We start from the raw sequence: 26,448 nt of genomic DNA on the forward strand, positions 1-26,448 counted from the left end.
TACAGGTGTGAGCCACCGCACCTGGCCCAATCACTGTTTTAAAAGGCATGCTGTGGCGGGGCACGGTGGCTCACACCTGTAACCCTAGCACTTTGGGAAGCAAAGGTTGGGGAATCACTTGAGGGCAATGTAGTGAAACCCCATCTCTACAAACAAATAAAAAATAAAACGTAATAAATAAATAAAGGCATGCTCTGTTGTGGCCTTCTTTACCATCCCTGCCACCCATGATATGAGACTGAACAGAGGCCAAAGGTGCCCCATTGGCAGGTACAATTAACTCACTCTCACTTTACTTCATTCTCAAGCATTAAGGCTAATATAAGGTGTTTTAATGACTTCTAGCTCCAGGGTTGACTGGTTGGTAAAGTGGACATTGTGGTTGGTAGAAGCTAGACTAAGCTATATGCTTCATTGTAGCTATCATGCATAATGAAGAGTTAGAGGCACTCAGCGGGTCAGGAAAGCACTATAATGTTCTATGTATATATCTAAAATTTAATGAAGACAAAGGGTATTAGAAGACATTCCAGGGAGCCTTGGTCAAATACTATTAATAGTTACACAATTACATCCCCATTCACATAAGAATTAATCAACTCTGATACTTAAATTTTGTTTCAATGATTTTTCTATGTTCTAACACCTACCAGGAATAACCACTATTTAGTTGCTATTTCATTGTATTGCAAAGGCTTGTCTTCACCACTGGATAGAAGTCAAGATCAAGAACATTGTCTTATTCTCTGTATCCCCAAACTTGTCAATATCTGATAAGGAGTAGACGCTCATCTTTCATTAATACTCTCATTCAGCAAAATTGTATTGAGCACCTACTTGTGATAGGCCCTGTAGTGGACACTGTACCAGCAATGAACAAAGTGTCAAAAGATCACTGCTCCTGTGAAAATTATATTGTAATGGGAAGACATCTAATATACATGATATATAAATGACGTATATAGTATGTCAGAATTGAAACCAAGGGGAAAAACAGAACAGACAAGGACTATAGCGTGTGCCAGAGCCAGCTCACACTGGCTTGCAAAAGCCAATTACTTTACTTTCAGGAATTTTGCAAGGCAGTTGTGTCATCACTTTGGTAGCTTAAAATTGGCCACAGTGAAAGCATTTACATTGTGGAAATCAATAAGCACCAAAAATTGGTGTGCCCATCCCCTAGCCACAAACCAGATATTGAACATTCACCAGAACATCTGTATGCCATGGGCTACTGTTGAGTCTGTTGAAGAGAGAGCTCCCGTTGTACATAGGGTGGCTAAACAAGGCATTCCTGACCCAGAGGAGAGTTCATGTTGCGTTTTGGGTCTGAAGGTAGAGCAGCCTCACTCTTCCTTGGGGGAAGGCTGAAACAGAGCAAGGGAGCTGGGCCACATGGCTACCAGAAGGAGGAGAATTCCAGGCAGGGGAGCCAGCAAGTGCCAATGCTGTGACGCTATGTGGAGTGGAAAAAGGACAGCAGTGGGAAGTGAGGCCCAAGAGGTCACCAGGGCCAGATCTCATTGCCTTGCAGGGCACCACACAGACTGACTTGTATTTGAAGTGAGTCACAGTCATCAGAGGGCTGAGCAGAGTGGGGACATGATTTGATTTACATTTCAACACCTCATTCTGGCAGGTGTGTTGAGAATAGACCTAAGTGGACAGGGATGGAAGATGTGGGCCGAGGAGGAAGTTACCGCAGTAACCCAGAGCCCAGGTGAAGGTAGAAGTGGGTGGAGCAGCATGGTCTAAATAGCAGTGGTGAGAAGTAGGTGGTTCTTCCGTATATTTTTATAGTAGAACCTACAGGACTCGTTGAGAAATCAGATAACTGCAGATTTCCTTAAGCAACTGAAAGGACTGAATTGAATTGGAGTGTGAGGTAGATCAGCAGCTCAGGGTCAGGCACATTACGTTCTGCAGATCTGTTAGCTGCCCTGTTAGCACATGCCTTCCGTCTGAGACTTACCTTGGCCCAACACACACAGTCCTCCTTCTCAAGTTCTCCATGAGACTCCTACCTGGAACAGTGGCCTACACACTCTACACACTTCTGTGTTTGCAGCGACAGAGTGACAAGTCTCCTTCGTCACGGCTCCTGGGCAGCCCTGGTCAGCTTTCCATTTCTGTCTCTGAAACTTTACTCTGCCTTGAGTGGCCCAGCCCTGCTGGACTTGGAGCCATAGTTTGTTGGGCTGATTTTGTGAAAACCGTGATTCAACTGCCAAGTTTTAATTTGGTCTGGGGCCTGGGAAAGTACGCAAGGATGAACACATGGGCATGGGGTTCTGAGCAAGGATTTGCAGTGACTCTCAGGTCCTGGGATGACTGCCCAGAGTTGGGTGACAACTTGCCCAGGAGCCTCACTCCTCAAGAAAGCAGAAGTCAAAGGATTCCAAATGCAAAAGAGGAGCAGGGGCCAGAAGGTTCTTGTCCACAGTGAACAAATATGAGAAGACAAATAAACCTCTTATGGAGAGGCAAGCTGTGAGGCCATGTTCGCACGTGCGGCTATGTGTCTTCAGCAGCCGTCTCTCTTCCACTGGCTTCTAACCTTGGAAGGAAAGGGAGAGATTAACATGCAGCTGTAGTGTGGATTTTATACCTTCATGCTGTGTCTCAATTAATCAAAGATTTGCCATAAAACTTAACCGGCAGTCCTCCACACCATGTCATGTCATAAAATATGAGCTGATTAATCCTCTTCTAATTTGTATGATAATTAAAACCCTAACTTCTAATTCCGTTCATTGTCTTCCCACAAGGAGTCTGCTCCAGCTTTCCCAATGCACCCAGCGACTGTCCTCTGCCCACGGGGTGGCTTTGTTGCCTTTACAGTACCGCGTTCCCCTGTCATTCATCAAGGCCTGAAGATAAATATGTGCTTATCGCTCCAGCCCGTCCTGACACAAGCCTGCAAGGAGCCGAGCCTGTGCTCATAAATCAAACACTGAAAGTCACTGGGTATTTTATCAGGATGTTGGTCCAGCTCTGTGAATGTCCCTTCCTCTTAATGAGCAATTAACTTGCTAAATGCAATGAGGCCCAAATACATCTGAGCCACTCAGGCCATGGTTGAGCATGTACTAGATGAACCAGGAGGTGGCTTCCACATCTGCATGCACTGAGGAAGTTCCAGTGCAATCTGCTGTGTTGATGATGAGCTTCTGAAGCACAAAGAAGTCTGTCCAGACCTACCTCAGAGCACAGGAAGAGAAAGAGGAAAGGAATTTACAGGAGCCAAGTTCTCTGCAAAACAATATAGTGCAGGGCTGATTTTTACTGCAGAATTGCTTAGTAAATTCATAAATTATATATTCTGTGAGGGGGATTTTATTATACCTCTTTTGCATTTGAGGAAACTGAGGCAAAGTGAGATTAGGTGAAACACTGAGGTCACATAAATCATAAGTGACAAGATTTGAATTCAATTCTATATGACATCGAAGGTCTTAAGCTAGTGCACTTTCCATCTATGTATAAAATAATTCCTTAATTTATAGAGCAACTAGTGTGCACCAGGTACAATTCAGGAGCTATATATATATATATTACATATTACATATATATATAGTATTTCTAATATATATATAAAACATATATACTAGATATAAGAAATATATATACCAATATATACTAGTATACATATTTATCCTAATCACAATTTTGTGGATTAAATAAATATATATACTAACATATATTAGTAATAATATATATACTAGCATATATGTTTCTTATGTATAGTAGCAGGAGCTATATATGTATAGTATTTCTAATATATATAGTATTTCTTTTATATAATATATACATATATACACGCACACACGTACAATTATCAGACCTTGTCACTCCATAGCCAAGCCATCATTAAACCATCAACTTTAGCTTCTAAATAGACTTTATTTTAAATCTAGGACTTTAAGAATGGCCAATTCTACAGGATGTTAAGATTAAATGAAGTTAAGAAGTTTTCCTAGTACAGATTTGTTAGAATCTTTGCTCTGCCATGGGCGCTATAAAGCCTCATTGTGAAACATCACACAATTTATTAAAGTCTGCGGCCTCAGAACCCTTTATCTGGCTCACTAGGCACTAGTGTTCCGGAGGATACATGCTGGGAGGTGTTTCTCCAGCTTATTCCATCAACTCCCTCCCAATGTCCCCACTACAGCTAAGACCATGCCTTCATTTTCCTAGGTTGCCAATGTGGCCAGTTAAGTGACCTCCCTTCCACGGGGAAACCACATCCATTATTCCCTGGAGAGACACTACAGATTTCCTGGGTTCCATGATGCTTATTCCCACCCAAGCTCTGACATTCAACAACTGTGAGACTTTTAGCAAGTCACTTAACCTCACTATGCTTGACTTCCTCATATTGAGTGTTTTCTATACATCAAGTGATGAGCGAAGTGCTCTATTTTTATCTCATTTAATTTTCTCAACAATTTGTGGAAATTGTTACTTATCATAATCACCATTTTGTAGATTAAAAAACCCAGAGGTAAAATAATGTGCCTAGCATCGTACAGAAGGTGGGTGTTAGAGCCAGCTAATGCCTGCCCCGCAGAGTTACCATGGAGATCAATGACTTGCTAATATGAATCTCTAAGCTCACTTATTCATACACAGAAAACACATAACACATTCATGTTAACTAAGAATGTTATTAGGGATACCATGAATGAATTTCACTTCTGCTTAAGGAGTAGCAGGGATCTGATTTATCTTCCCACTTTCCACCTGCAACAAGAAACAAACAAAATATAGTAAACATTGCTTTTCAAAACACTGAGTATCAGACAATGAAGGACAGTCATCTCTCAGAGATAGAAACAAACTAGGTGAGCCCTATGAATCCCCAACTGGCGGCTTGAAAGAATCTCCAGGCGAGGACAGAGAGAGGAAACCCAGGCACACCTTGCTGGTCTCCCTAAGTTGACAAGATAGAGCTGAGAGTCCAGGGAGATGAAAGCAGTTGGTTTGCAGTATACAAAAGAGTGGAGCATCCATAGGCAGAAGCTTAGAGATCTGCAGAGGCTCCTCTTCACTATTCACTCATCAGAGTAATACTCAGCACTTCGTGTATAGAAACTACACCAGGGTGTGGGGGAACATCTGAAAGTACAATAGAAGAGAATCTAGGGCTCACATGCATCTGGTAATAGTATCTATTCCTGCTGGCTCCAGTGAGTGGAAAACTCATAATTTACGGCTCATTGGGTGGTCTACTTGAGAAAGGCTTGCCTTAGTAGTAAGAAATAATAAGCAACAGATGGAGCATAGCCCCTGACCCACCTAACAAGTTGTAGAATTAAGTCCTGAAACAGGCAAACTGTTTCTAAGTAATTGCTTCCCAGAATAAAGTTCAATAATATTTTTAAAAATAATCATAGCAGGCACATGGTAAGATAAAATGTACAATGTCTGTCATCTAAACAAAGATTTCCAGGCATACGAAGAAGCAGGAAAACATCATCCGTAATGAAGACAATAATGGATCAAGAAAACTGCACCAGAGGTAGCACAAAAAGAACTTTCAGGCAAGGACATTTATATAGCCATTATTATTTAAAGTGGTAAGTAGTAATATGGAGAATACAAAAAATAACCAAATCAAACTTTAGAGATGAAAACTAAAATGTGTGAGTTGAGAAATACATTAAATGGGATTAGTGGATTAGATAGAGTAGAAAAAAAATTACTGAACCTTAAGACATAGCAATAGAAACTATCCAAAATGAAACACGGAGAGAACAAACATTAAAAGGAGCACTTGCAAAATGTGAGACTACTTCAAGTAAACTAGCATGCGTTTGAATGGAGTCCCTAATGGGGGTAGGGGGCAGAGAAAAAATATTTGAAATAATAATGGTTTTAAAATTTCCAAATTTATTTAAAAATATAAATATACAAATCTAAGAAGTTCAATAAACTCCAAGCATAAGAAACATGAAAAAAATACACCAAGGCTCACCATAATCAAATTGTTCAAATCCAGTATTAAACGAAGATCTTAAAGCAGACAGAGGAGAAAAAAACCACATTATGAAGAAAGGAGCAAATTTAAGGATAACAGCTGATTTTTCACTGGGAGCAGTATAAGCAAAAACAAAGTGAAACAACATGTTTAAAGTCCTGAAAAAACTCTGTTGACCTACAATTCTACACCCAGCAAAAATATTAAAAATGAAGTGAAAATTAAGACTAATTCAAATAATTTATCACATTACAAGAAATGTTGAAGGAATTTCTTCAGGCAAAAGGAGAATGATACCAGATGGAGATGGAGATGGAGATGTAAATCTAAACAAAAATGGTGTATGAGAGAAATGGTAACTACATGGGTAAAAACATAAAATGTTGTTCTTATTTAAATCTCTTTAAAGTTAATTGACATAAACATAAATTAACATAATAACAATGCATTTGGGGTTTATAACATATGTATAAGGACAGTATGAGTAATATCACAAAGGCAGAGATGAGAGAAATGGAAATATATTACTATAATTTGTTCCATCATATTTAAGTCAAAAGTTATAAGTTAAAGATGTATATTATTATTCATATACTGGATTTACTGTTATCATACCACATTATTAAAGAACTATTATGCTATTATATCACACTTCATTATGTACTATTATTATATGGTACAATTATTTTTATTTATCCTACCATTACATGTAATACAAAGGTAGGTATGTGAAGGTATGCTCTGTTCAGTTAAAAATGTATAAAATAAACCATAAAACAATCAATCCAATAATAAAATGAAGAGTTATAGTTAATAAACCAGCAAATAAAATAAAATCAGAAATAATACTCAAATAATTTTTAAAGTGGGCAAAAAAGAAGAAACATGAAGAAATGAAAAGATAGGATAAATAAAAACCAAACAGCAAGTTGAGAGACAAATTTAACCATATCACTAATGACACTAAATGTAAATTGTTCAAATAACCCAAATTAAAAGCAGAAACTGTCAGACTGGATTACAAAGCTGAATATCTGATTACAAAAAACACACTTTAAATATAAAGACACAAATAGGTTAAAGGTAAAAGCAAAACCAAAATCAAAACTTGGGTAGCTCTTTTAGTATTATACAGAGTGGATTCCATGGCAAAGTATAGTTGAAGATAATTTCATAGTGATTAAATAGCCAATCAAAGTATATAGTAAATCTAAATAGTTATGTACCTAAAAATACAACTTGAAAATACATAAAGTAAAACCACATAGAATTATAAAAAGAAATAGAAACATCCATAATTATAGTTGAAAGTTGTAACACCTTTCTTTCAGAGATTAATAGAAAAATAGAGGATGAACAAATATAGAGTACACTTGAATAACATTATAAAGCAACTTGATCTAATTGACTTCAGAGGATATGCCGCCCAACCAGATCCGAATACACATTCTTTACAAGCACACGTGGAGAAACTTGTCAAGAAGCACTACCCTGTTCATAAAGAAAGTACACGTGGAGAATCTTGTGAAGAAGCAACACCCTTGTCATAAAGAATTTTCAGTAAACTTAAAAGGATTCAAGTCATATAAAATATGCTTTCTGACCACAGTGGAATTAAATTTGACATCAATTACAGCAACATATCTGGATAATCCACCAAATATTTGCAAACTTAACAGCAAATTTCTCAGTAACTCATAAGTTAAAAAAGAAATCAAAAGGAAATTAGAAAGTATTTTGACATAAACATAAATAAAAATACAACATAAAATTGTGGGATGTCACTAAAGCAAATTCATATTACTAAATGTCTACATTAGAAATGATGAAAGGTCTCAGATTAATGACTTCAGTGTTCACTTTTGAAACTAACAAAAAAGAAAAAGAAAATACACAAACTAAGCCAAAAAAATAAAATACTAAATATCAGAGGAAATCAATTAAATAAAGAAACAGGAAACCATGGGGAAAAAAATCAATAAAACCAAAAGCTGCTTAAGATCAATGAAGTTGACAAACCTATCTCTATCTTCTGATAAGGAAAAAAAAAGAATGACACCAGTTGCTAATATCAGGAATGAAAGAAATGTAAACACTACAGATTCTGCAGATAATATAAGGATAATAAGGGGATATTATAAAATACAATGTCTATAATTTTAACAACTTAGATGAAATACAGTATAAAATATAATATATTCAGGGATAAATATGGCAGAAGAAGTAAAGGCACGGATACTGAATACTACAAAATATTTCTGGAAGATATTAAAGAAGACCAAAAGTATAGACAGGCACACCATAGTCATGGGTTGGAAGACTCAATGTGGCTAAGATATCAATTCTCTCCAATTTGTTCTGTAAATTCAATGCAATTCAAATCATAATCCCAGCAGGCCTGTTTTGTATAAATGAACAAACTGATTCTAAAATTCATTTGGAATTGCAACATACCTCGAATAGGCAAGAAAACTGTTGGGGTTTTGTTGTTATTGTTGTTGTTGGGTTTTTGTTTGTTTGTTTGATTTTTTGTTTTTTGATTTTTGTTTTCCCCCTGAGACAGGCTCTCCCATTATTGCCCAGGCTGGAATGCAGTGGCACTATCTCGGCTCATTGCAACCTCAGACTCCTAGACTCAAGCTATCCTCTAGCCTCAGCCTCCCAAGGAGCTGGGCCACAGGCACGTGCTACCATGCCCAGCTAGTTTTTGTTTATTTTTTGTAAAGACAAGGCCCCACTATGTTGCCCAGGCTAGTCTTGAACTCCTGAGCTCAAGCGATCCTCCCATCCCAGCCTCCCAAAGTGCTGGGATTACAGGCATGAACCACCAGCCAAGAAGACTTTGAAGAAGAAGAAATACATTGTAGAAAAGACACTATCAATATCAAGATTTATTACTGAGCTACAGTAATTGTAATTAAAATGGCATGCTATTGGCATATGGGTACTATAAAGACAGAGAAATACCAAACTCTAAGATCAAAAGCATATAAGGAACTCAAGCAACTTAATAGGAAAATAAGTAACCCAATTTAAAAATGGGCAAAGTACTTGAATACACATTTCTCAAAGGAAGACATACAAATAAGCAAAAGATATATGAAAAATGCTCAATATCGCTAATTATTAGGAAAACACAAACTAGAACCACAATGAGATATCACACCTGTCAGAATGGCTATTATCAAAAAAATGAAAGATAACAAGGTTGGGGAGGAGATGGAGAAAAGTGTACCCTTGTACACTGTCTGCTGTGTACAGTTGACCCTCGAAAAACATGGGTTTGAACTATATGAGTCCACTTATAGTGTATTTTTCCCAACCCATCGTGGATTGGAAGTACAGTATTTGTGGTATAGGAAACCTGTATACATAGAGAGCCAACTTTTCAAACTGAGGAACAATTGAATACCCATTATGGAAAACTGTATGGAACTTCCTCCATACATATGATCCAGCAATTCCACCTCTATGTATGTATCTTAAAGCCTTGAAATCAGTATATCAAAAAGATCTCTGTGCTCTTGCTCCCATGTTCATTGTAGCATGATTTACAACAGCCAAGTTATTTAATCAATTATCAATCGATGAGTGCATTTTTAAAAATGTTGTGTATGTATACAATGGAATACTATTTGGCTTTTTTTCCCCCAGATATATGGTCTCGCTCTGTCAGGCTGGAGTGCAATGGCACAATTACAGCTCACAGCAGCCTTGAGCTCCTGGGCTCAAGTGATCCTCTGGCCTCAGCACCCTAAGTAGCTAGAAATATGGGCACATGCCACCACACCCAGCTAATTGTTAAAAAAAAAATTTTTTTTTTTAGCAAAGCAAGACAGAGTTCATTGTAGATTCTGGATATTAGCCCTTTGTCAGATGAGTAGATTGCAAAAATTTTCTACCATTCTGTAGGTTTCCTGTTCACTCTGACGGTAGTTTCTTTTGCTGTGCAGAAGCTCTTTAGTTTAATTAGATCCCATTTGTCAGTTTTGGGTTTTGTTGCCATTGCTTTTGGTGTTTTAGACATGAAGTCCTTGCCCATGCCTATGTCCTGAATGGTAATGTCTAGGTTTTCTTCTAGGGTTTTTATGGTTTTAGGTCTAACATTTAAGTCTTTAATCCATCTTGAATTAATCTTTCTATAAGCTGTAAGGAAGAGATCCAGTTTGAGCTTTCTACATATGGCTAGCCAGTTTTCCCAGCACCATTTGTTAAGTGGGGAATCCTTTCCTCATTTCTTGTTTTTGTCAGGTTTGTCAAAGATCAGATAGTTGTAGATGTGTGGTATTATTTCTGAGGGCTCTGTTCTGTTCCATTGGTCTATATCTCTGTTTTGGTACCAGTACCATGCTGTTTTGGTTACTGTAGCCTTGTAGTATAGTTCGAAGTCAGGTAGCGTGATGCCTCCAGCTTTGTTCTTTTGGTTTAGGATTGATTTGGCAATGCAGGCTCTTTTTTGGTTCCATATGAACTTTAAAGTAGTTTTTTCCAATTCTGTGAACAAAGTCATTGGTGGCTTGATGGGGATGGCATTGAATCTATAAATTACCTTGGGCAGTATGGCCATTTTCACAATATTGATTATTCCTCTCCATGAGCATGGAATGTTCTTCCATTTGTTTGTGTCCTCTTTTATTTCGTGAAGCAGTGGTTTGTAGTTCTCCTTGAAGAGGTCCTTCACATCCCTTGTAAGTTGGATTCCTAGGTATTTTATTCTCTTTGAAGCAATTGTGAATGGGAGTTCACTCATGTTTTGGCTCTGTGTTTGTCTGGCATTGGTGAATAAGAATGCTTGTGATTTTTGCACATTGATTTTGTATCTTGAGACTTTGCTGAAGTTGCTTATCAGTTTAAGGAGATTTTGGGATGAGATGATGGGGTTTTCTAGATATACAATCATGTCATCTGCAAACAGGGACAATTTCGCTTCCTTTTTTCTTACTTGAATACCCTTTATTTCTTTCTCCTGCCTGATTGCCCTGGCCAGAACTTCCAACACTATGTTGAATAGGAATGGTGAGACAGGGCATCCCTGTCTTGTGCCAGTTTTCAAAGGGAATGCTTCCAGTTTTTGCCCATTCAGTATGATATTGGCTGTGGGTTTGTCATAAATAGCTCTTCTTATTCGGAGATACGTCCCATCAATGCCTAATTTATTGAGAGTTTTTAGCATGAAGTCTGTTGCATTTTGTTGAAGGCCTTTTCTGCATCTATTGAGATAATCATGTGGTTTTTGTCTTTGGTTCTGTTTATATGCTGGATTACATTTATTGATTTGTGTATGTTGAACCAGCCTTGCACCCCAGGGATGAAGCCCACTTGATCATGGTGGATAAGCTTTTTGATGTGCTGCTGGATTCGGTTTGCCAGTATTTTACTGAGGATTTTTGCGTCAATGTTCATCAGGGATATTGGTCTAAAATTCTTCTTTTTTGTTGTGTCTCTGCCAGGCTTTGGTATCAGGATGATGCTGGCCTCATAAAATGAGTTAGGGAGGATTCCTTCTTTTTCTATTGATTGGAATAGTTTCAGAAGGAATGGTACCAGCTCCTCCTTGTACCTCTGGTAGAATTTGGCTGTGAATCCATCTGGTCCTGGACTTTTTTTGGTTGGTAAGCTATTAATTATTGCCTCAATTTCAGAGCCTGTTATTGGTCTATTCAGGGATTCAACTTCTTCCTGGTTTAGTCTTGGGAGGGTGTATGTGTCCAGGAATTTATCCATTTCTTCTAGATTTTCTAGTTTATTTGCGTAGAGATGTTTATAGTATTCTCTGATGGTAGTTTGTATTTCTGTGGGATCGGTGGTGATATCCCCTTTATCATTTTTTATCACGTCTATTTGATTCTTCTCTCTTTTCTTCTTTATTAGTCTTGCTGACAGTCTATCAGTTTTGTTGATCTTCTCAAAAAACAAGCTCCTGGATTCATTGATTTTTGAAGGGTTTTTGTGTCTCTATCTCCTTCAATTCTGCTCTGATCTTAGTTATTTCTTGCCTTCTGCTAGCTTTTGAATGTGTTTGCTGTTGCTTCTCTAGTTCTTTTAATTGTGATGTTAGGGTGTCAATTTTAGATCTTTCCTGTTTTCTCTTGTGGGCATTTAGTGCTATAAATTTCCCTCTACACACTGCTTTGAATGTATCCCAGAGATTCTGGTATGTTGTGTCTTTGTTCTCATTGATGTCAAAGAACATCTTTATTGCTGCCTTCATTTCATTATGTACCCAGTAGTCATTCAGGAGCCGGTTGTTCAGTTTCGATGCAGTTGAGCAGTTTTGAGTGAGTTTCTTAATCCTGAGTTCTAGTTTGATTGCACTGTGGTCTGAGAGACAGTTTGTTATAATTTCTGTTCTTTCACATTTTCTGAGGAGTGCTTTACTTCCAACTATGTGGACAATTTTGGAATAGGTGTGTTGTGGTGCTGAGAAGAATGTATATTCTGTTGATTTGGGGTGGAGAGTTCTGTAGATGTGTATTAGGTCTGCTTGGTGCAGAGCTGAGTTCCATTCGTGGAAATCCTTGTTAACTTTCTGTCTCGTTGATTTGTCTAATGTTGACAGTGGGGTGTTAAAGTTTCCCATTATTATTGTGTGGGAGCCTAAGTCTCTTTGTAGGTCTCTAAGAACTTGCTTTATGAATCTGGGTGCTCCTGTATTGGGTGCATATATATTTAGGATAGTTAGCTCTTCTTGTTGAATTGATCCCTTTACCATTATGTAATGGCCTTGTCTCTTTTGATCTTTGTTGGTTTAAAATCTGTTTTATGAGAGACTAAGATTGCAACCCCTGCCTTTTTTTTTTTTCCATTTGCTTGGTAGATCTTCCTCCATCCCTTTATTTTGAGCCTATGTGTGTCTCTGCACGTGAGATGGGGCTCCTGAATACAGCACACTGATGGGTCTTGACTCTATCCAATTTGCCAATCTGTGTCTTTTAATTGGAGCATTTAGCCCATTTACATTTAAGGTTAATATAGTTATGTGTGAATTTGATCCTGTCATTATGATGTTAGCTGGTTATTTTGCTCGTTAGTTGATTCAATTTCTTCCTAGCGTCGATGGTCTTCATAATTTGGCATGTTTTTGCAGTGGCTGGTACCTGTTGTTCCTTTCCATGTTTAGGGCTTCCTTCAGGAGCAATTGTAGGGCAAAGTCTGGTGGTGGTGACAAAGTCTCTCAGCATTCATTTGTCTGTAAAGTATTTTATTTCTCCTTCACTTATGAAGCTTACTTTGACTGGATATGAAATTCTGGGTTGAAAATTCTTTTCTTTGAGAATGTTGAATATTGGCCCCCACTCTCCTCCGGCTTGTAGAGTTTCTGCCGAGAAATCAGCTGTTAGTCTGATGGCTTCCCTTTGTGGGTAACCTGACCTTTCTCTCTGGCTGCTCTTAACATTTTTTCCTTCATTTCAACTTTGGTGAATCTGACAATTATGTGTCTTAGAGTTGCCCTTCTCAAGGAGTATCTTTGTGGTGTTCTCTGTATTTCCTGAATTTGAATGTTGGCCTGCCTTGCTACATTGGGGAAGCTCTCCTGGATAATATCCTGCAGAGTGTTTTCCAACTTGGTTCCAATCTCCCCGTCACTTTCAGGTACACCAATCAGATGTAGATGTGGTCTTTTCACATAGTCCCATATTTCTTGGAGGCTTTGTTCATTTCTTTTTATTCTTTTTTCTCTAAACTTATCTTCTCACTTCATTTCATTCATTTGATCTTCAGTCACTGATACCCTTTCTTCCAATTGATCAAATCAGCTATTGAGGCTTGTGCATTCGTCACGTAGTTCTCATGCCATGGTTTTCAGCTCCATCAGGTCCTTTAAGGACTTCTCTGCATTGGTTATTTTAGTTAGCCACTTGTCTAATCTTTTTTCAAGGTTTTTAACTTCTTTGCAATGGGCTCGAACTTACTCCTTTAGCTTGGAGAAATTTGATCATCTGAAGTCTTCTTCTCTCAACTCGTCAAAGTCATTCTCCATCCAGCTTTGTTCCATTGCTGGTGAGGAGCTGTGTTCCTTTGGAGGAGGAGAGGTGCTCTGATTTTTAGAATATTCAGTATTTCTGTTCTGTTTGATCCCCATCTTTGTGGTTTTATCTACCTTTGGTCTTTTAATGATGATGACATACAGATGGGGTTTTGGGATGGATGTCCTTTCTGTTTGTTAGTTTTCCTTTTAACAGTCAGGACCCTCTGCTGCAGGTCTGTTGGAGTTTGCTGGAGGTCCACTCCAGACCCTGTTTGCCTAGGTATCAGCAGCAGAGGCTGCAGAACAGTGAATATTGCTGAACAGCAAATGTTGCTGTCTGATCATTCCTCTGGAGGTTTCGTCTCAGAGGGGTACCTGGCCGTGTGAGGGGTCAGTCTGCTCCTACTGGGGGGTGCCTCCAAGATAGGCTACTCGGGGGTCAGGGACCCACTTGAAGAGGCAGTCTGTCCATTCTCAGATCTCAAACTCTGTGCTGGGAGAACCACTACTCTCTTCAAAGCTGTCAGATAGGGACATTTAAGTCTGCAGAGGTTTCTGCTGCCTTTTGTTTGGCTATGCCCTGCCCCCAGAAGTGGAGTCTATAGAGGCAGGCAGGCCTCCTTGAGCTATGGTGGGCTCCACCCAATTCGAGCTTCCTGGCCGCTTTGTTTACCTACTCAAGCCTCAGCAATGGTGGATGCCCCTCCCCCAGCCTCACTGCCACCTTGCAGTTCGATCTCAGACTGCTGTGCTAGCAATGAGCGAGGGTCTGTGGGCATAGGACCCTCCGAGCCAGGCACAGGATATAATCTCCTGGTGTGCCGTTTGCTAAGACCATTGGAAAAGTGCAGTATTAGGGTGGGAGTGACCAGATTTTCCAGGTGCCATCTGTCACAGCTTCAGTTGGCTATGAAAGGGAATTCCCTGAACTCTTGCGCTTCCTGGGTGAAGTGACGCCTCGCCCTGCTTCAGCTCATGCTCGGTGCACTGTACCCACTGTCCTGCACCCACTGTCTGACAAGCCCCAGTGAGATGAACCCAGTACCTCAGTTGGAAATGCAGAAATCACCCATCTTCTGCGTCGCTCACGCTGGGAGCTGTAGACTGGAGCTGTTCCTATTCGGCCATCTTGGAACCTCCCCTAATCTTTCAGTTTTTTAATTTACAAAGAAAAAAGAAAAGAAAAATAAACTGCTTTTCCTACTCTCATACACCACTCATACTCACATCTATTGATGCCAGATGTGGGGATTTTTTCCTACACACAAAGGAGGTCTTCAGTGGACACAAGCTGGGTGTCCTCACATTCAATATAATTTGGATGCTACCTACCTGTAGATAGTATTGGATCCCACAGATTGAGGGTTCAGTCCCACAAGACTACCCCTCATTTCAGATGCCAATTGCAAGCTCCAGTTGTGACTGTACTTCTGGACAACTTGCTATCAATTGGGATTCCTGCACACCCCTCCTGGGGTTCACCTAATTTGTTGGAGTGGCTCACAGAACTCAAAAACACTTCACTTACATCTTCCTATTTATTATAAAGGATATCACAGAGGACACAGATGAGCAGCCAGTCGGAAGAGGTACATAAGGTGAGGTATGGAGGAAGGGATGCAGAACTTCCATGCCATTTCTAGGCATGCCACCCCACAGCAGCTGCTGGGAAGCTCTCCGAACTGTCCTTTTGGGTTTTTATGGAGACTTTGTGACACAGGCATGATTGATTGATTGATTAAATCATTGCCCATTGGTAATCAACTCAAACTTCAGCCCCTCTCCCTTGCCTGGAGGTCAGGGGGTAGGGCTGAAAGTTTTAACCCTCTGATCACATGGTTGATTTCCCTGGCAGCTAGACTTTATCCTGAGCCCACCAATGATACAGGCAGGCTGGCTGGTTTCCTGTTTTGATGTGGTTTAAAGCAAAAGAACCAAAGCTCCTTACTCAAGCTGTAGCTTACCTAACTTCCAATCAATCAGCAACAACAGATCCAAGAAGCTGCTAGCCACAAGTTCCTGCTTTAGAGGGCTATGGACTTCCCTGGGGCCTCACATGTGCCATTACACTTAAACTTCAACTTATAGTTACTCTTTCCTCATTTTAATGCTAAAAATCACACCCAGGTGTGGAGATAGATAATGCTAGGGATACATGCAATGTATAAAGAAGCACATTGAGCCACTGAGCAAGCACTAAAAAAAAAAAAAACCTTACACATGCCCTAATGAAACCTTTCCCTGTAGAAAAACCCTATAATGCTAACCCACATACTACCTTCAGGGAGCAGCCCACCCTTCTTTTGTTGTGCTGGCTCCCTTGTGCACAAGCTAAATAAATTTTCTCTTTACAGCTATATCTGGTGATCTCTCTTGATTTCCTGGGAGATTACAAGAACCCAGGGTATGGGTAATACCGAGAGTGGCCTCATTACAACAAAAGATGCTCCTATTACCGAGGAAATCCCAAGGGACTTGGGAGCAGTGTATCAGATGCTCCTATCACTCAGGAAATCACAAAGTTTCTGAGTTCTGTGTGAGAACTGGAGTCAAAGGTCAAATGTGAAAATGAAAGGTTGTTTTAGCACCCCTATCTACCAGGATTTGGGGAGCTCTGTGCCAGGAACTGGGTGGCAGAAACTAAGCATATATTTGTATTATATCACAATATCATAGATACACCAGTAGATCAATGGAAAACAATAAAATCCAGAAATAGATCCACATATATGTGAGCAACTTATTTTTGACAAGGAAATTTAGTAGAGAAAAGGACAGTCTTTTCAACAAATGATGTTGGAACAACTAGGCATTCATATGCAAAAAGAAACATTTATCCATACCATTCACTATACACACAAAAAATTTTAATGAGTTATAAACCTAAATTTAAAACCTAAAATTATAAAACATTCAAGAGAAAACATAAAATATTTTTTTCAAAATTTTAAGCTAGGCAAATGTTGCTCAGATATATCAAAAGTATATTCCATAAAATAACAAACTGATTAATATATGTCATCAAAATTGGAAATTTTTGCTCTTTAAAATGCAGTTATGAAAACAAAAAGGCAAGCCAAAGACTGGGGCAAATATTTTCAAAGCGTATGGTCCAGAATCTAGAAAGAACTCTCAATACTCACCAATAAAGAAACAAACAACTCAATATTTTTAATGGAAAAAAATTTTAACAGACAATTCCCCAAAGAAGATATATGGCTGGTTAATAAGCACATGAAAACATATTCACCTGAGATATCATTAGGAAAACACAAATGAAAACTATAATGCAATACCACTATACATCTATTATAATGGCTAAAATTAAAAACGATATGGAACATATTAAAAGGACTTCATGCCATTGCCAAGTGAGATTTATTCTTGGAATGCAAAGACAGTTCAACATATGAAAATCAGTCAATGTGATACAACACATGAACAGAATGAAGGGGAAGAAACACATGGTCATCTCAATTGATGCAGAAAAAGCATTTGATAATATTCAACACCCTTGCACGATTAAAAAAAAACACTTAACAAAATAGTAATACAAGTTAACTTACACAACATAATAAAGCCATATATTAAAAATCCACAGCTTCACGCCTCTAATCCCAGCACTTTGGAAGGCCAAGGCGGGCGGATCATGAGGTCAGGAGATCGAGACCATCCTGGCTAACATGGCAAAACCCTGTCTCTACTAAAAATACAAAAAATTATCCAGGCGTGGTGGCACGCACCTGTAGTCCCAGTTACTCAGGAGGCTGAGGCAGGAGAATCACTTGAACCTGGGAGGTGGAGATTGCAGTGAGCCGAGATTGTGCAACTGCACTCCAGCCTGGGTGACAGAGGCAGACTCCATTTAAAAAAAGAAAAAAAAAAACCGCTAAAATCATACTCAGTGGTGAAAGACTGAAAGCTTTTCCTAAAAAAATCAGAAATAAAACAAAGACCTCTACTTTTGTCACTTCTATTTAACACAATATTTCTTGATAAAACTAGAGCAATTGGAGAAGGAAAAGCAATGAAAGTCCTTCAAATTGGAAAGGAAGAAATAAGTTATCTCTGTTCTTAGATGGCATTATCTTATGTGGAGAAAAACCTATATATTCCACCAAAAATAAGCTATCAGAAATAATAAATTCAGCAAAGTTATAAGATACAAAATCAACACTAAAATTAGTTGTATTTCTATATACTAACATTGAATAATCTGAAAAGAAAATTAAGAAAACATTTCCATTTGTAATAGCATCAAAAAGAATAAAATACTGAATACTACAAAAAATCTACAAAGAAATTAAAGACAGAAATAAATGAAAACATGTGTCAATACTAGCCAAAGTGATCTACAGATTCAACGTAATCTCTATCAAAATTCCAGTGACATTTCCTTACAGAAACAGAAAAACCCACCCTAAAATGTATATGAAATCTCAAGGGACCCCAAATAACTAAAATAACCTTGAAAAAGAAGAACAAAGTTGGGAGTCTCACACTTCTTGATTTCAAAACTGACTGCAAAACAACAGTAATCAAAATAATGTGGCATAAAGACAGACAAGTAGAATAGAATAAAGATCTCAGAAATAAACCCTTGCATGTATTCAATATTTTGAATTATTTGCATATATTCAAATAATTTTCTAACAAGACCATTCAATGGGGGAAAGGACAGTCTTTTCACCAAATGGTGTTGAGAAAACTGAATATCCACATGGAAAAAAATGAAGGTGGATACTTACCTTGTACCACATATGAAATTTAACTAAAATTAGATCAAAGACCTAAATGTAAGAGCTAAAACAGGGGAAGTCTACATGACATTGGATTTGGCAATGATTTCATAGATACATCACCAAAAGCACAGGCAACAAAACCAATAAATAGATAAATTGGATCTTATCAAAATTTAAAACTTTTATGCATAAAAGGACACTATCTACAAAATGAAAAAGCAACCCACACATGGAAGAAAATATTTGCAGATCATATATCTGATAAGGGATTAATATTCACAATATACAAAGAACTCCTTAACTTTAATGAAAACACAAAACAAACAATTCATAAATGAGTAATGACTTTAATAAACATTTCTCCAAAGTAGATGTACAAATGGCCAATAAACACATGAACAGATGCTCATCCTCACTGGCCATTAAAGAAATGCAAATCATAATCATAATGAGATATCACTTTGCATCCATTAGGATGCCCATGATGATTTAAAAAAAAAACAAAACTGAAAATAACAAGTGTCGGTGAGGATGCGGAGAAATGGGAATTCTTGTGTATTGCTGGTGAAAAATGTAAATGGTGCAGCCACTATGGAAAGCAGTTTGGCGGCTCCTCAAAAAGTGAAACATAGAATTACCATGTGATCCAGCAATTTCATTTCTTGGTATATACCCAAAAGAATTTAAAATAGGGCCTCAAACAGATACGTGGGCACCAGTGTTCACAGTAGCATTATCTACAATAAACAAAATATTATAATAACCCAAGTATCTATAGACAGAAGAATGGACAAACAAAATGTGGTGTAGACATACAATAGAATATCATTAACATTTTAGAAAAGAAGGAAATCCTGACACTTATGACAGCCTGGATGAATCTTGAAGACATTAAGCTAAGTGAAATAAGCCCGTGGCAAAAAGATAAATCCTGTATGATTCTACCTATATGAAGTCCTTAGAACAGTCAAATTCTTGGAAACACAAAGTAAAAGTGTAGTTGCCACGAGCCAGGAAGAGAGAGAAATGTAGAGTTATTATTGAATACTTATAGGATTTCATTTTGGGAAAATGAAAAAGTTGTGGGTAACAATAATAGGATAAAAAAAATTGCAAGATGTGGAGCAACTCTCTTAACACTTTTATAAAATGCTACAACCTCTTCAGAAAAAAAGTTTGTCAGTTTCTTAGTTAACCATACACGTACTATATGATCCAGCTATTCCATCCATAGGTTCTTACCAAGAAAAGAAGAATATGTCTTTATGAACATATTGCCATGGATGTTTTATTTGTAATAACCAAAACTTAGAAACAACTGAAATGCCTATGAACAGGTGACTGGATAAAGAAACTGAGATGTACTCATATGGTGAAATATCACTTGGCAATAAACAGGAATGAATAACGATACATGCAACAACTTAGATGAATCTCAAAGTAATTATTCTGAGTTAAAGAAGCCAGATGCAAAGAGAGTGCATATCATGATATTCCTGTTACGTAAAAGTGTCGAAAATGCAAACTAATCAATAGTGACAGAAAAAAGATTAGTGGTTGCCTAGAGAGAGGGATGCATGGAGAGATGGACGGGATTACCAAGAATCACAGGGGAACTTGTGGAGGGGATGGGTATTGGATGTTTTCATTCTCTTGATTGCAATGAAGGTTTCACTGGTGCATGCATAGGTCAAAACAAATCAAATTGTACACTTGACATATGTTCAGTGTATTGGATGTCAGTTACATTCCCAATAGACCTGTACCTCAAAAGCACAAGCAACAAAAATAAAAATAGACGAATGGGACTTAATTAAACTGAAAAGCTTCTGCAAGCAAAAAATAATAATAATAACAGAGTGAACAGACAACCAGCAGAATGGGAGAAAATATTTGCAAACTATGCATCATCCAACAGGGGACTGATATCCAGAATTTATAAGGAACTCAAACAACTCTATAGAAAATAAAATAACCCCATTAAAAAGTGGGCAAAGGACATGAATAGATGTTTTTCAAAAGAAGATATACAAGCAGCCAACAAGCACATGAAAAAGTGCTCAGCATCACTAATCATCAAAGAAATGCAAATTAAAGCCACAATGAGGTATCATCTTACACCAGTCAAAATGACTATTATTAAAAAGACAAAAAATCAGAGATGTTGTCAAGGATGCGGAGAAAAAGGAACACTTACAGATTGTTGGTGGGAATGTAAATGAGTACAGCCTCTTTGGAAAACAGTATGAGGATTTCTCAAAGAACTAAAAATAGAACTACCATTTGATCCAGCAGTCCCATTACTGGGTATCTACCCAAAAGAAAAGAAATCATTATATCAAAAAGACACTTGTACTAATGTGTTTATTGCAGCTCTATTAACAATAACAAAGATGTGCAGTCAATCTAAGTGTCCATCAATGGATGATTGGATAAAGAAAATGTGATACATAGACAGCATGGAATACTATTCAGCCATAAAAAAATGAAATCATGTTTTTTGCAGCAACACAAGTGGAACTGGAGGCCGTTATCTTAAGTGAAATAACTTGGAAACAGAAAAACAAATATCACATGTCTCACTTATAAGTGAGACGCACACCTGTAATCCCAGCACTTTGGGATGCCAAGGCGGGTGGATCACCTGAGGTCAGGAGTTTGCGACCAGTCTGGCCAACATGGTGAAGCCCCGTCTCTACTAAACACACAAAAAAATTAGCCAGGCATGGTGGTGCATGCCTGTAATCCGAGATACTTGGGAGGCTGAGACAGGAGAATCACTTGCACCTCAGAGATGGAGATTGCAGTGAGCCGAGATCACGCCATCGCACTCCAGCCTGGGCAGCAGGAGAGAAACTCCATCTCAAAAACAAAAATTAAAAATTAAAAAAAAATAAGTGGGAGCTAAATAATGTGTACACATGGACTTAGAGTATGGAATAGTAAACACTGGAGGCTGGAAAGGTGAGGGAGATGAGTAATTACTGAGTGGGTACAATGTACACTGTCCAGGTGATAGTTGCACTGAAAGCCCAGACTTCACCACAACACAGTGGATCCATGTAATAAAACTGCACCTGCACCCCTTAAACGTATGCAAATAAAGAAGCAATGCTATGAGACCCAAGCTCACTTCTTTTCCTCACACTGGCTCCTGGACTGTTCCTCCACCCGCCAGGCATGGTTTTGCTCAGGCTCTTTGCCTCTATCCAGCTCACGTTTTTGCTTCATCAGATAGTTACTCAAATTGCACCTTCTCAGTGAGCCCTCCTGTGAGTTTTCTGTTCCTATTGTAAGAAATTCTCACAAATGTTGTGGCTTAAAACCACAAATTTATTCGCTCTTGTTGCTTAAAACCACGAAGTTAGAAGTTGAAAGGGTTTTAAAGGAATAAAGTCAAGGTGTTGGCTGGGCTGCTGTTTCTGGAGGCTGTTCCAGCGTCTGCAGGCTGCTGGCGTTTTTTGCCTGCAGCCACCTCTCTCCAGTCTCTGCTTCCAACATCACATCACTGCCTTTGCCCCCATTAACCCTCTTTCCTCACTCATACAAAAGGACCCTGCTGATGGCTTTTAGTTCCTACCTTGATAATCCAGGATAATTCCCCCATCTCAAAATCTCCAGAGTCCTTTTGGCCGCATGAAGTGACACACCCAAAGGTCCAGGGATTAAGACACAGCCATCTTTGGGGACCATTACCCAGCCTACCACACTTCCCTGTCTGCCCTTCTAGAATTGCATGACACCTGCAAACACCTCCTGTCCCTCCTACACTCCCTGTTTTGCTCTTTGGCATTTTTAGATATTGAAAATGGCATGTATTTTACTTACTTATGTGTCTTCCCCAGTAAATTCTAAACTCCATGAAAACAATGATTTGTTTTGTCCACTGCTGTATGTCCTGATATCAACCCTAGACCCGTGCCTGGAAAACAGAAGGTGTTCAATACATGATTAAAGGAGAATGAATTCTGTCTTAGTGAGCCTCACACATACCTTGCTTCCCATATTTTCTCTATCTACTCAGAATCTCAGGGGTGGGTACTGTTGCTGCGTGGAATCTGTGTGGGGACTCTAGTGGTTTACCCAGAGACCTGGGGGTTTAGAAAATGAGGCGATTGAGCTACATCCCTAAACCATGATCTTCTGGTGAGTGACCCGGCCATCCACTGCAGCAGCTGCTGGAATTAAATCCAACGCATCTCAGAAGTCCCTCCCTCTCACCAGTTCTTCACAGAAGCTCCTAGGAAACAAGGTCTTCTTCTTTTTTTTTTTTTTTTAACTTCCCTTGAACCACCCTCCTCCCAGTAGAAGTTCATGAAATACAGAGTAAATTGAATCAAGTTGAATTGACTGAATTCCCCTGCTCATTCTTCATTATAAAGGATGAGTTTTGTCTTAAATGTTTAATGTTGTCCTTTAAAATAGATTTAACATCTTATTAGAATTCTAGAGCTTTACAGGCAAAAGACTTCTCATGTTTCAAATGATGTTTCGAATTTTTCCCTAATAGATTGAGATGGAAGATAATTTTTCTACCCAGTTACTAGCTTTGACCAAGGGTTCCAGAGAAGATATTTTCCTACCTTCCTCAAGGTCATGTACAAACTTAACCCAAAAAAGCTTACTGGGGAAGGGTTCTGAAGTGCAGAAAAAAGCAGATTGCCAGAATGATAAAATGGTGTCTTAAGTTTAGTATTTATTGAGAACTTTATGGGCCAAGTCTCGTGAAAACCACTGTGAACACATAATCTTCTTTTATCATTGAGGGAGGTGAGGCTCAGGGGGTGACGAAAGGGGCCCACCAGATCTCTAGCCATGCCCTTTCTATCAACTCAGTGATGCCAAAGGTGAGCCCTTGGGAAATGGCAGAGGACTAGGAAACAGTGGTGATGATGATAATGAAGAAGATGATGTCTGTGAAGACAGTCCCAACGTTTCTGCTTCCCATTTCCACTGAGTCATGCTACCAAACCAATCTGTCCTCCAACTTGTCAACTCCTTCAATCATTTATTCATTCATTAACTCATTCGGTAGATAATTATTTACCTATAGAGTAACATGTATGATACAAAATGTGAATTTAGGTGTCATCCCTCAAAAACGTACCCATAAAAAAACAAGTATTTCAATGGCAAGAACCTTGAGCTGATATTCTGTTGAGTGTTTCCATCACTTTTGCTGCATCATTTTTACTCTTTTTCCATGCACAACAAGTATTGATTCTTCTTCTTTTCTGTTGCTTTTGTTGTTGTTGTTGTTGTTGTTTGTTGTTTGTTTTTGGTAGGGGTGGGGATCTCACTCTGTCACCAGAGGCAGGGATGCCTGATCATAGCTCGCTGTAGCCTTGACCTCCTGTGTTCAAGTGATCCTCCTGCCTCAGCCTCCTGAGTAGCTGGGACTACAGGTGTGCACCACAACACCTCACTATTTTTTTAAATTTTTTGTAGAGGCAGGGACTTGGTAGGTTGCCCAGGCTGGTCTCAAACTGGATCACCTCAAATGATCCTCCTGCCTTGAAAAAAAGCCTTGAAACAAAACCCTTAACTAGCTAGACTCTTGAGGCAGGCTTCATGCCTGGCATGAAGCTTGTCCACGGACACCAGGGCATATGGAAGAGAGGGGTGCAGAATGCAGGACCCTCCCCTTCAATCAGAGATCCTGAGGCCCCCTTGCTTGTCCTCTCACTGGCAGTCTGGCTGCCAGGCTCTGCCCCTCCTTCTCTACCTGACTTTTTGGCACTTTCAACCTCTTCTTCAACCTGAAAAATCTCCTTGGCCTTGATAATTTCCGCATCTGACATCTCAAGCCTACCTTCTCCCATCTGGCTTCCTGAAGTGCTGGGATTATAGGCATGAGCCACCACGCCCAGGTCCAGATATTGCTTCTCGCTGGAATTCCAGAAGTCATGTGGAAGTGGAGTGGTGTATATAAAGCACTCATATACAAGAAGGCTGATCCTGTCCTTCCTGCCTCATCCCTATATCATTACCAGTGATGGGGACTGTCAAGCTCTGTGGCTGGCTGATCCAAACACCAGAAGCTCTGGGATCACCTGGGCTCCACCTGTCTCCATCTCCAGCCCTGATTCTTCCCTCTTCTACCCACTATGTCCATGGCCTCAAAAATGCACAAAGCTCTGCCCCTACTGCCTCCTTGGCTGCTCTTTCCAAAGACATCCAGGAGCACGATCAGGAATCGATCAGCCCTGTCCCAGAGGCCCCAGGAACAGGAAATGTGATACAGATAGATGGGAGAAGGCAGGCTTGAGATGTCAGACAAGGAAATTATCAAGGCCAAGGAGATTTTTCAGGTTGAAGAAGAGGTTGAAAGTGCCAAAAAGCCAGGTAGGGAAGGAGGGGCAGAGCCTGGCAGCCAGACTGCCAGTGAGAGGACAAGCAAGAGGGCCTCAGGATCTCTGATTGAAGAGGAGGGTCCTGCGTTCTGCACCCTTCTCTTCACTACTCCCTGGTGACTGTGGACAAGCTTCATGCCAGGCACCAAATGCAACCTCGAGCAGGCTGGGGCCCCACAGGCGAGCCCTGCTCCTGGCTAGGGCAGAGACAAGGGTTCCCAGACTCAAGAGTCTAGCTAGTCAAGGGTTTTGCCTCAAGGCTTATTCCCTTGAGAGACTGGTGTCATGAAAGAAGCAAGGCCCTGGTGTTGACAATAATGCTAACGTGAACAAGGTAGGTGCTTCTGTGGAGCCACGTGCACTTTCTCATTTGCTAAAGTGTCCACTTAGTCATTCCTTTGCTAACCACAGGGAAGTGTGCTACCAACACGCAGGGGTTCTTATTCTAGAAAATGTTGGGAATTGATGCTTTACCATAAATATAAAAGACTAAGCAAATGTTGACAAATAAATTAAGTAAATCAAGTAGGAGACCACCCAAGTCCAGCAAGGACACACACAGCTATTCATGTATCGCAAGATACAGCCTTGAGGGGCCCTGGCTTGGCCATCAGGGCCAGAGGAACTCCCTCCCCACTAGTCTTCCTCCTCCTGTGACACCCTCCCCTCAGGCCCCTGCCTGGCTGTCTCCTCACATCCCCTCTGCCTCCTAACTGTCCCTCCGCATTCTTCCACACCCACCGACCTCCTCTAGGAACACATCTGTCCTCCAGCTCCGCAGTCCCACCTTGGGTTCCTCCCAGCTCCTATGACACACGACACACTGTCAACTGTGGACTGTTGGAGAACCCCTGAACCACGCCATGCCCGTTTCCTCTCTAAGGGATGTTTGCATCAAATTTTATTTATTGTTTCTCAGACCAAAACAATACACATCTATATTATAAACTTTGGAAAGTAGGAAAAGAGATAAAGAAGAAAATAAAAGTCACTCTTATCCTGTCCCCCAGAAATGAATACTATTCGTACTCTGTAGTATTTTTCTCATGTCTGTTTCCTAGGAGGTGGGGGAGGGGGGCAGACAGTACAACCAATTCTCCACATAAACTTTAAAGCATGTTTTGGTTTTTCTCATAAGGTCTTTAGAACCTCGCATTGTGCTTTTACCTAGCAATAAATGCTAATTATTATCAGTGTAATTAAAATTCAGAGGCAAAAGAGAGTGATAGAAAGAGAAAGGCTTTGGAATCAGCCATGTCTGGGTCCATACCTCAGGTTGGACTCTGTAATCTTGAATAATGTTTGGTTAACTTTGCTGATTCTAAGTATCCTCACTGGTAAAATGGAAGTAACAATTTATTCGCAGTGTTTGTTGTGAAACTTAAAAGAAAAACAAATACA

General features: G+C 39.5%; 1 long non-coding RNA gene across 3 annotated transcripts in view; it reads right to left on the reverse strand.

The window, feature by feature from the left end:
• Window positions 1-899: 899 nt before the first annotated feature.
• Window positions 900-26,448, reverse strand: part of LOC134728695 (uncharacterized) — a 75,418-nt gene continuing 49,869 nt past the window's right edge. For 2 of the 3 annotated variants that reach the window (XR_010109378.1, XR_010109379.1), the window contains 2 exons: window positions 4,683-4,746; window positions 900-2,557 (listed from right to left, as the gene is read on the reverse strand). This is a non-coding gene — a long non-coding RNA (uncharacterized LOC134728695). Of the gene's footprint in view, window positions 2,558-4,682; window positions 4,747-22,522; window positions 22,617-26,448 lie in introns of all 3 variants that reach the window. The other variant, XR_010109377.1, reaches the window with a different exon arrangement.

This window comes from Pan paniscus, chromosome 13, assembly GCF_029289425.2.
Source record: "Pan paniscus chromosome 13, NHGRI_mPanPan1-v2.0_pri, whole genome shotgun sequence".
Classification (NCBI taxonomy): Eukaryota; Metazoa; Chordata; class Mammalia; order Primates; family Hominidae; genus Pan; species Pan paniscus.